The sequence below is a fragment of the Mytilus galloprovincialis genome, chromosome 5 (assembly GCF_965363235.1).
Source record: "Mytilus galloprovincialis chromosome 5, xbMytGall1.hap1.1, whole genome shotgun sequence".
Taxonomy (NCBI): Eukaryota; Metazoa; Mollusca; class Bivalvia; order Mytilida; family Mytilidae; genus Mytilus; species Mytilus galloprovincialis.
In genome coordinates, this window is record NC_134842.1 from 5760873 (window position 1) to 5771160 (window position 10288).

The following is a 10288-nucleotide window of genomic DNA, read 5'->3' on the forward strand; positions in this document are numbered from 1 at the left end:
GCCCGTTCTTTTTAAGAAGTTGTGACTATGAAAGAAGGCATGCTTGTCCATATAATTAATCCTTGCTTATAAACTGTAATTCAGAAAATACAACCTTATATATTTCCAAGGAGTCGCAAACAATATCACTATGCTGATAAAATTTACCACTTTTAATTTTATTTTTATACTGTTCTGTTCTGAACACAAATTGCCATACCATTGCAGTATAAAGATAATCCAGAAACTTTATATTCTTTATACAATGGTCTTTTAAAACAAGAAATGGGACTCATAACCTTTTCGATATCATGTCATGCTACTTCTGTGTATATAATGAATATGTGTACTTTTTTATCACCCCTAGTTTTTTGGTGGGGTTCGTGTTGTTTATTCTTTAGTTTTCTATGTTGTGTCATGTATGCTGTTGTTTGTTTGTCTTTTTCATTTTTAATCATGACGTTGTCAGTTTGTTTTAGATTTATTTGTTTGACTGTCCCTTTGATATCTTTCGTCCCTCTTTTATGACAAAAACATCAATAGAAAGTGACGCAACTGTGAGTTTTCACAATAGATAGGGATAAGACAACAAACGGACAGCAGTGAAAAATCATAAAAATACAATATCAATTCACATATAAGATTACCTTAGCTGTATTTGGCAACACTTTAAGGAAATTTGGATCTCAATGCTCTTCAACTTCGTACTTTATTTGGCATTTTAAACTTTTTTGGATTCGAGCGTCACTGATGAGTCTTTTGTAGACAAACAGCGCGTCTGGCGTATATATAAAATTTAGTCCTGGTATCTTTGATGAGTTTACTTATATACTACTTAACTAGGACAGGGCCCAGCCTCACTCCCCCAAAGAAAGAAAAAGCAAATACTTACATATTCCTGTCGCTTCTTTAGTTTTTACCAAGTGTAAAATATTAAAAAAAGAAGATGTAGTAGGATTGCCAATGAGACAACTGTCCAAAAGATACCAAAATGACAAAGACATTAACAACTATAGGTAACCGAAAGGCCTTCAACAATGAGCAAATCCCATACCGCATAGTCAGCTATAAAAGGCCCCGATAAGACAATGTAAAACAATTCAAACGAGAAAACTAACGGCCTTATTTATATAAAAAAAAATGAACGAAAAACAAATATGTAACACATAAACAAACGACAACAACTGAATTACAGGCTCCTGACTTGGGACAGGCACATACTTAAATAATGTGGCTGGGTTAAACATGTTAACGTGATCCCAACCCTCGCCTAACCTTGGACAGAGGTATAACAGTACAACAAAAGAACGAACTATCAAAATCAGTTGAAAAAGGCTCATCAGATAGACAAAAATAAAAGTAAAAGTCCATTTGCCAATTCCCGTAATTGACCCTGTAATTAGAGACCTTTTTGCGTTATCTTCCTTATGAGGGACATTATTTTTTTTATTAACAATGGAGAGCTAGCAGAAAGAACAAATTTGCATGTGGGTAATGCGAGTAATCTTTAAGGTTTTAAAATCTTTTAATTACATGAATTTTTTGTTAAGCTAAATACGTACGACATCAGAAATTTTTTTTCATGAAAAATTAGTTAAACCGCCGATACATCATTTTCAATTCATCATACTTTGCATTGGCAAAAGCTAATATTGTCCGGTATAGAACCCGTCTAAGATTGACAAAGGGAAGTAATTTGTTTACAAAGTGTGAAATAAAAGAATCAAATCGATAATTGGCCAATGGATTATCGATGATGGAAATGATGCACTGATGGCAATGTGTTGATCGGTGACCAGGTATGACATATGGACTATTGATGATGGAAATGAAGCACTGATGGCAATGTGTTGGTCGGTGACCAGGTATGACATATGGACTATTGATGATGGAAATGAAGCGCTGATGGCAATGTGTTGATCGGTGACCAGGTATGACATATGGACTATTGATGATGGAAATGAAGCACTGATGGCAATGTGTTGATCGGTGACCAGGTATGACATATGGACTATTGATGATGGAAATGAGGCACTGATGGCAATGTGTTGATCGGTGACCAGGTATGACATAAGGACTATTGATGATGGAAATGAAGCGCTGATGGCAATGTGTTGATCGATGACCAGGTATGACATATGGACTATTGATGATGGAAATGAAGCGCTGATGGCAATGTGTTGATCGGTGACCAGGTATGACATATGGACTATTGATGATGGAAATGAAGCGCTGATGGCAATGTGTTGATCGGTGACCAGGTATGACATATGGACTATTGATGATGGAAATGAAGCGCTGATGGCAATGTGTTGATCGGTGACCAGGTATGACATATGCTTGATCAGTTTCATAGAAGAGACATTTGATAATTGATCTTATTTTTTTTTATTTCTAGATCAATAAAAGAAATAGATTACAACCAATACAAAAAAAAAAAATGAAACCTTAACAATGCCCATTCAAATAAAAAGACAACTAGATATTGTCGTTCGTCTCAATCCTTTGTAAAAAAAAGCAATGGGAAAACTGTTCATTAAAGGGCAACAACTGCTATAAGAAGCTTCAAGGAAAAAGGAAAATAACAAAAATACCGAACCTCAAGAAATTCATAACTAAAGGCCAAAAAAAACCTAAAACACATCAAACTAATGGCCAAAACGACATTCTCCACTTCGAAAACGGATTTCCTTATGTAGGAAATGTAATTTTAAAATTCATAAATCTATAGAGAGATTTTATTTTTTGTTTGTTTGTGAAGAAAATAGTTTTTAAAACATTTTTCACATTGCAGAGGAAGTTTAAGATTTTCAAATAACTGTAGATTGGTTGTTTCTACATTGAAAATAAGATTCTTATTTTTCTTTTAAAAGAATATATACATTAAAAAATAAAAATAAATTATTTAGTCGAATTAGTCTAACGGGAAATTAAATTCATTGATTATGGCTCTGACACAAACATTACAAATAGTACAAGACGGAACAATGACATCATCAAATAGAATATCCCGTTTTGAAATAATTCAGAAACGAAATTTTCTGGGATTCTAAGTATTTTTCAAAGCAACTTTAGAAAGATATGAAAACAATAAGATCTAAAGTATGCAAGTGCTTGTTATCTTTTCTCTATTGTTCTTTCACAAAAAAAAATATTGCTTCGTGAAAATTTATAATAATTTATATGATGATCTCTTATGCTCCAAGCTGTACTAAAATAGTCAAATAAAAGGGAATATCTTTACATGCATTTCCAATAATCTCTTGTTTCTCAAATTCGTTTACTTCATTCTCAGCCAATCAATTTATAGAAGTTATATATTGGTTCCTGTTGATAACGTTAAAGATAATGTCCAACAATATAGAGAAAAACACAGTGCTAATGATGTACCAATGTCTCGTAGGATTGTCAGATTGTTGTTTTCATTAATCTGTTGTGCTAACGTAGTGATGTATTGAAGAACATTAATTTTGTGCGTTTATAAATGTTGAAATTATACACCTACATGTAGTCAAAAGTAACGACAAAACCTTTTTTTCAGAATCTATTTTTTTTTTAATTTAAAACTGATCGACATGACATATAATGAACTGAATTTGATAATGTTAATCAAAAAGTGAAAGTTAGGACTGTTTTCATGATTGAATTTTTGATTATAAAATTTTAGGTATATGGTAGTAAAATGAAAAAAAAAGATAAAGTTTCAACTTATACTGAAGTTTGTGACAAATTTCTTTTTAAATTTCTAGATCGACAATTTTTAGATACATTTAAATATGATTTAGATCAGTACAAGTTTAACATCTCCAGTTTCGGAAAAGTTCCTTCACACGTTGTCTCATGCTTTGAACTAAGCATCGTAATGTACTTACAGGTATTCTTTACCATTTCTGAATGATGCTCTTAATTCATTATTTGAGAAGCTTGAACCGTGTTAATGATTGTCGACCAATAACTCAATAGTTTCAAATCCGATGACATGGCTGCAGATGTTTTACGTGGCTTACCAGAACGCTGGCGTTCATCAACAATCTAACTATCTCTATGGCGTTTTAATAACATCGAGATAACACTGTATGCCACCCGCATATGAACAGCTATTTTGTGCAGACTCAAAGCGGCAGTACGCAAACCAATGACATGCAATTTATGTGCAACTGTTAAATAATGTATGGGAATCTTCCACATGTGTTCCAAAACTAAATATTTACCGTAAACACTGACAAAGCAGCAAGTGAAACACCTTACATTTGATTGCACGAAACTTGCAAGAAAAAACTTGTATGTGTATGTTGCTTTAAAAAACCTGTTTGTTTTAAGATATCTTGTAGTAAAATATATACCCGAATCAACGAAATGAATTAAAACAAAGCAGTATCAAATTTAGTTTGACAAAAAAGAAGAAAAAAGAAGCAAAAACAATTAGGTGTATCTTAACTTTTTGCAAGATTTATATCAGAAACCAAGGTTTGAACTCCCTCGCGCTAGGTTGACCTTATGTAAATTTGGCTTTACTGTTATGTTCTTTGATTTCATATAGTTCTTCAACTGGTTAGGTGAATATACATTCATGGCTTAAAAATATTCGGTTTTGAGTGTTCCTGATGACAGAAAATTTGCTTCGGACGGATGAAATTTATCAAAAAAAAAATTCTTATATTGAAGGATGATTATCTACATTTTAAGTTGTCTTTCTACATTACACATTTGTTCATATAAAATTATCATGAATGTCATACACAAATTTAAACCAAGACAAAATCGGTACATTTGTACTAGTTTGTCTGACATTTTTAGATTAGGGATCGCAACAATGAGAATTGTATGTTCTTTAGTATGACAAATTTAAAGAATACACATATCAGTAGTATTTTTAAGTGACAGTTCGTGTCAAATAATGAAAGAAAAATTTTAATGGTATTACGACGTTGTAACTTTATCTTTTGAAAAATGAACCAGACTCTTAACCAAGATATCATACGAGATTGAAAGGTTCATATTCTGTAGCCGTAAAAAGGATATTTGCTGATGGTCATGGTTTAACTGTCCACATTCAAAGGAAAATTATGAAAATACCATGAGTCAGCTGAAAAATTACTAAGTAGATCAGAATATGACCCTTTTGTGTCATACCCTTAAGGGCCTACATAAAAAAAATCAATGGTGGATAAAAAACTTAATTCAAATAGTTTTGGGGTGGGGGGGGGGGGGGGGGAGGATGGGTTCGAAATTGCTGGAACTTATCTTGAATTGACATCCATTATATAAATATACTTATTGGTCAATCGATTTTTTCCAAATAAAGTTCAGAGGTGGGTAGGAAGGGGTGGGGGGGGGGGGGGGGGAGGGGTCCGTGAAAAAAACTATATGAATTAAGTTTTTTTCTATCCTACATTGAACTTTTGATGTCGTCCATAAGGAAAAACGTGTTCGTTAGAGAAAATCCTAAACATATCATCGGTCAAAGTCTTGAAATTGAGCATTCGACAGACCAGATGTTAGAAAATTAAGTTGCTCGTCAAGTTTGGAAGCAAGTCAACAATGAAGAAAAAAAAGGATCATAGAAAAAAGTGAAATTACAACAAAAAAAGAACGACGAGAAAAGTCATAACGGAAAGTCTCTAATCAAATGGCAAAATCAAAATCAAACGCTTAAACACATCAAACAACTGACTTGGTACGGCCGTTTTCTTATGTGGAAAACGGTTGATTGAACCTGATTTTATAGCAATCTAAAGCTCCCACTTGTACGGCAGTTGCATCTAATTCCATTATATTGATGTTATGATATTGTAATTATTATGTTTATTTATGTTGGCCTAATTTGTGTTGTATGGCCTGATAGTTGTTTACCAAATAATCTTATAACTGTGCAGTTTAGGAATGATTGGAACTTTCTAGAATGATCCTTATAAAAGATGCGTAATTTAAACTTCTACGTTATTCCAGAAACTTCCGTTGTAACTTTCCAGGATTTTCCACAATGTTCCATTATAGAGTGTTCTAGAATTTTCCATGACAACACTATATATACAGACACTAAAGTTAAACTCTCATAATAAAACTTGGACTTAGACATTGATAGACATTAGTATTCACGGCATTTGGATTGACACTTTTATTCTACAAACAACATCATACTGGATTGTGACCTTAGTAGTGAACATAATATTCAGATTGGATTCCGAAAGATTTCCGGATACAGATAAAGATAAAAGAGTGGACTCATATTTTGACAGTTAAGTTATCAGTAATATTTGTAAAATACTTCTTGTAAACTTTTGTATAATAAATATTGTTAAATTTTAGTATTGATTTGTGTCTTTTGTTGGCTACAATTTAAAGGCGATTTCTGGTCGTAACAGAAATTGGGGGCTCGTCCGGGATTCTTAAAAATATTTTATTCAAAATTTGTTTAATATTTTTATTATAACTAGCCAACAAAATTCTACAAAATGGCATTTGATGCCGGTAAATTTTTGAAAACGCCAGACCTGGAGGGGTTTGATAATTTAAAGAAAGAGGAATTAGTGTTGCTTGCTAAACATCTGAAATTGAATTTTAAGGTATCTATGAGAAAACAAATTATAAAAAATTTGGTAATAGACAAATTAGTTGACTCAGAAATTTTAGGTGAAGAGGCTCTTGAACTTAAGGTCGAAAATGTTGACGCCTTTAAATTAAAACAGCTTGAATTAGAACATGAACTTAGATTAAAAGAACTAGAAATGAAGGAGATGGAGAAAATAAAAATAAAAGAACTCGAAATGAAGGAAAGGTTGGAAATGGAGAAAATAAAAGAAAAAGAAGATGAATTTAAATTAAAACAAGATGAATTTAAGTTAAAACAGGCAGAACTTGAAATGAGGGAAAGATTAGAGATGGAGAAACTAAAACTTGAAATGGTCAAAGAAGAAAGCAACACTAAAGTCCAGTCGAAATCAGAATATTTTGATGCAGCAAAAAATATACGTTTGGTTCCCAAATTTTGTGAAAAAACAGTCGATAAATATTTTCCACAGTTTGAGAAAATTGCTCATAATTTGAAGTGGCCAAAGCCATATGGACTACAATGCTACAAAGTGTTTTTGAGGGTAAGGCCGCTGAAATATACTCCGCACTTCCATCAGAAAAAAGTTCCGATTATGACATGGTAAAACAGGAAGTTTTGAAAGCTTATGAGCTAGTACCAGAAGCATATAGACAGAAATTTAGATCTTATAAAAAGTTTGATTCACAAACCTATGTGGAATTTGCTCGGGAAAAAGAAGATCTATTTGATAAATGGCTTACTTCAAAGGAAACAGATAACAATTTTGATAACCTAAGACAATTGATGTTATTAGAAGAGTTCAAACAATGTGTTCATTTAGACTTAAAAACACATTTAGACGACAAAACTGTTGGGACAATACATGATGCAGCTGTTATTTCAGATAATTATACCCTTTCACATAAAAGAAGTTTCAAGGGTCAAAATGTTAATACTTCAAGTGGAAATTACAAAAATCAAAGCACTGAGCGTACTGATAGTAAGCCTGTTGCACATAATAAGAGTCAGTCCAGTTTTAATATGTCTAGTCCGAAATTTGATACTTTTGAAGAAGTCACTGATTTGTGCTTATTGTAAGAAGAATGGTCACCTGATGGCTGATTGTTTTAGACTCCAGAAGAAGAATGAACGAGATAATAAGCCGAAGTCCAGTGCGTGTACGACACCTTATATTACCAGTATGTTGGAATGTCCTGCGAGTCAGGCTTTTAAGTCCAGTTTTTGTGATTACATGGAGGAATATAAACCCTTTATGTCTGATGGGTTTATTTCTATTGTTGATGATACCACTCTTCAGCCTATTAAGATTTTACGGGACACTGGAGCTTCTCAGTCTTTATTGTTAGAAGGTGTGTTGCCTTTGTCCGAGAAGACTTCTGTTGGTGCCTCCGTTTTGTTACAAGGTGTAGAGTTAGGTTGTATAGATGTTCCTCTCCATCGTATTTATCTGAAGTCAGATTTGATAACTGGACCAGTTGTTGTGGGTGTTCGTCCTAATCTCCCTGTTGAGGGTGTTACATTATTGCTAGGAAATGATCTAGCTAGGAACAAAGTGGTTGCTGAACCAATTGTTACCAGTGAACCGGTGGTGGATTTTAAATCACCTGAAGATGATGCTAAATTGTATCCAGCTTGTGTTGTTACTAGGGCGATGGCTAGAAAACAACAAAATGAGATTTTGCAAGAAGACAAGTTTGATTACATGGACCTTTCTGACACTTTTATAGCTGACATTGAAGGTCCTGGTAGCTCAGAAAAGGCCATTACAAAACCACCTAGTGTTAACAAGAATGTTATTATGCCATGGCCAGACGTTACCAGCCATTCATTAGACCGAAAGAATTTATTTGAAGAACAACATAAAGACCCTGAGGTTCTTCAGCTCAGCCAGAGAGCTCAACCACAGGAGGAAGCAGACAAAGTGGCCGAATGCTATTACCATCAGGACGGCATTTTAATGAGGAAGTGGAGGCCTCCTGATGCTACCCCAGAGGAGGAATGGAGAGTGGTGTACCAAGTGGTGGTGCCTAAAGTTTATAGGCAAGAAATTATTGGTCTTGCCCATGACACCCCCTTGGCTGGACACTTAGGTATAAGGAAGACTTGCCTAAAAATATTGCAACATTTCTACTGGCCCAGACTTCGAAATAATGTCGCAGAATACTGCAAATCATGCCATATATGCCAGGTTGTTGGTAAGCCTAACCAGAAAATACCACCAGCACCACTTCTGCCTATTCCAGCCTTTGACGAACCTTTTAGCAGAGTTCTAATTGACTGCGTTGGACCTTTACCAAAGACCAAAACTGGAAATGCGTATTTATTGACAATCATGTGTACATCCACACGCTTTCCTGAGGCTATTCCGCTAAGAAATATCAAGACACCTACTATTGTCAAAGCTCTTATCAAATTTTTCACGTTAGTAGGACTTCCTAAGTCTATACAGTCCGACCAGGGATCAAATTTCATGTCAGGTCTATTTCAGCAAGTCGTGTACCAGTTAGGGATTGATCAGTATAGATCAAGTGCGTACCATCCAGAATCTCAAGGTGCCTTAGAACGTTTTCATCAAACATTGAAGAACATGATTAGAACTTTTTGTCTTCAATTTGACAGAGACTGGGAGGATGGAGTTCACTTTCTACTTTTTGCAGTCCGAGAGGCTGTTCAAGAATCCCTTGGATTTAGTCCCTTTGAGTTGGTATTTGGTCATACTGTAAGGGGACCGTTAAAATTGATTAAGGAAAAGTGGCTTACTGAACATACTGACTTGAATCTTTTAGACTATGTATCTAGATTTAAAGAAAAACTGTATACTGCTTGTCAAATTGCTCAGAGAAACTTGAAAAATGTACAGAACAAGATGAAAATATGGTATGATAAAGATGCCAGGAACAGAGTTTTTGAGCCTGGTGATAGGGTACTTGTATTTTTGCCAGTCCCTGGACATCCTTTACAGGCTAAATATTGTGGTCCTTATACAATAGAGAGTAAAATCAATGATTTGAATTATATTGTAAAAACTCCAGGTCGGCGTAAACAAAACAGAGTGTGTCATATTAATATGTTAAAACCATATTTTGAGCGTACTAATGAATGTGAGAGTAAACCAGTTGCCACTTTAGGCATGGTTAAATTTGAGAACAATCATGACAAACCAGATGTAATTGAACCACTTTTTAGTTCTAAAACTATGGAAGAGACAGTTAGATTGAAAAATTCAGAAATTTTGTCAAATTTAGACTCAAAAGTTGCACATCTGTCTTTTGATCGTAGAGAAGAAATAAAAACTTTGGTATTTTCTTTTAAAAATCTTTTTCCAGATGTGCCAAACAAAACCACTTCTGTTTGTCATGATGTTGATGTAGGAGATGCTTCTCCAATTAAGCAACATCCTTACCGGCTCAATCCACTCAAACTTGAAGTTATGAGAAAAGAAATTAAATATATGCTTGACAATGATATTATTGAGCCGAGTAATAGTGAATGGAGCTCTCCTTGTCTCCTTGTGCCAAAACCAGATAAAACTTTTCGTTTCGTGACTGATTTCAGAAAAGTAAATTCAGTCTCAAAATCTGATTCCTACCCGATTCCAAGGATAGACGATTGTATTGACAACATTGGTCAAGCAAAATTTGTGAGCAAATTTGATTTGTTGAAAGGTTATTGGCAAGTTCCATTGACACAGAGAGCTCGTGAAATATCAGCTTTTGTTACACCAGATGGCTTATTTCAATATACTGTAATGCCATT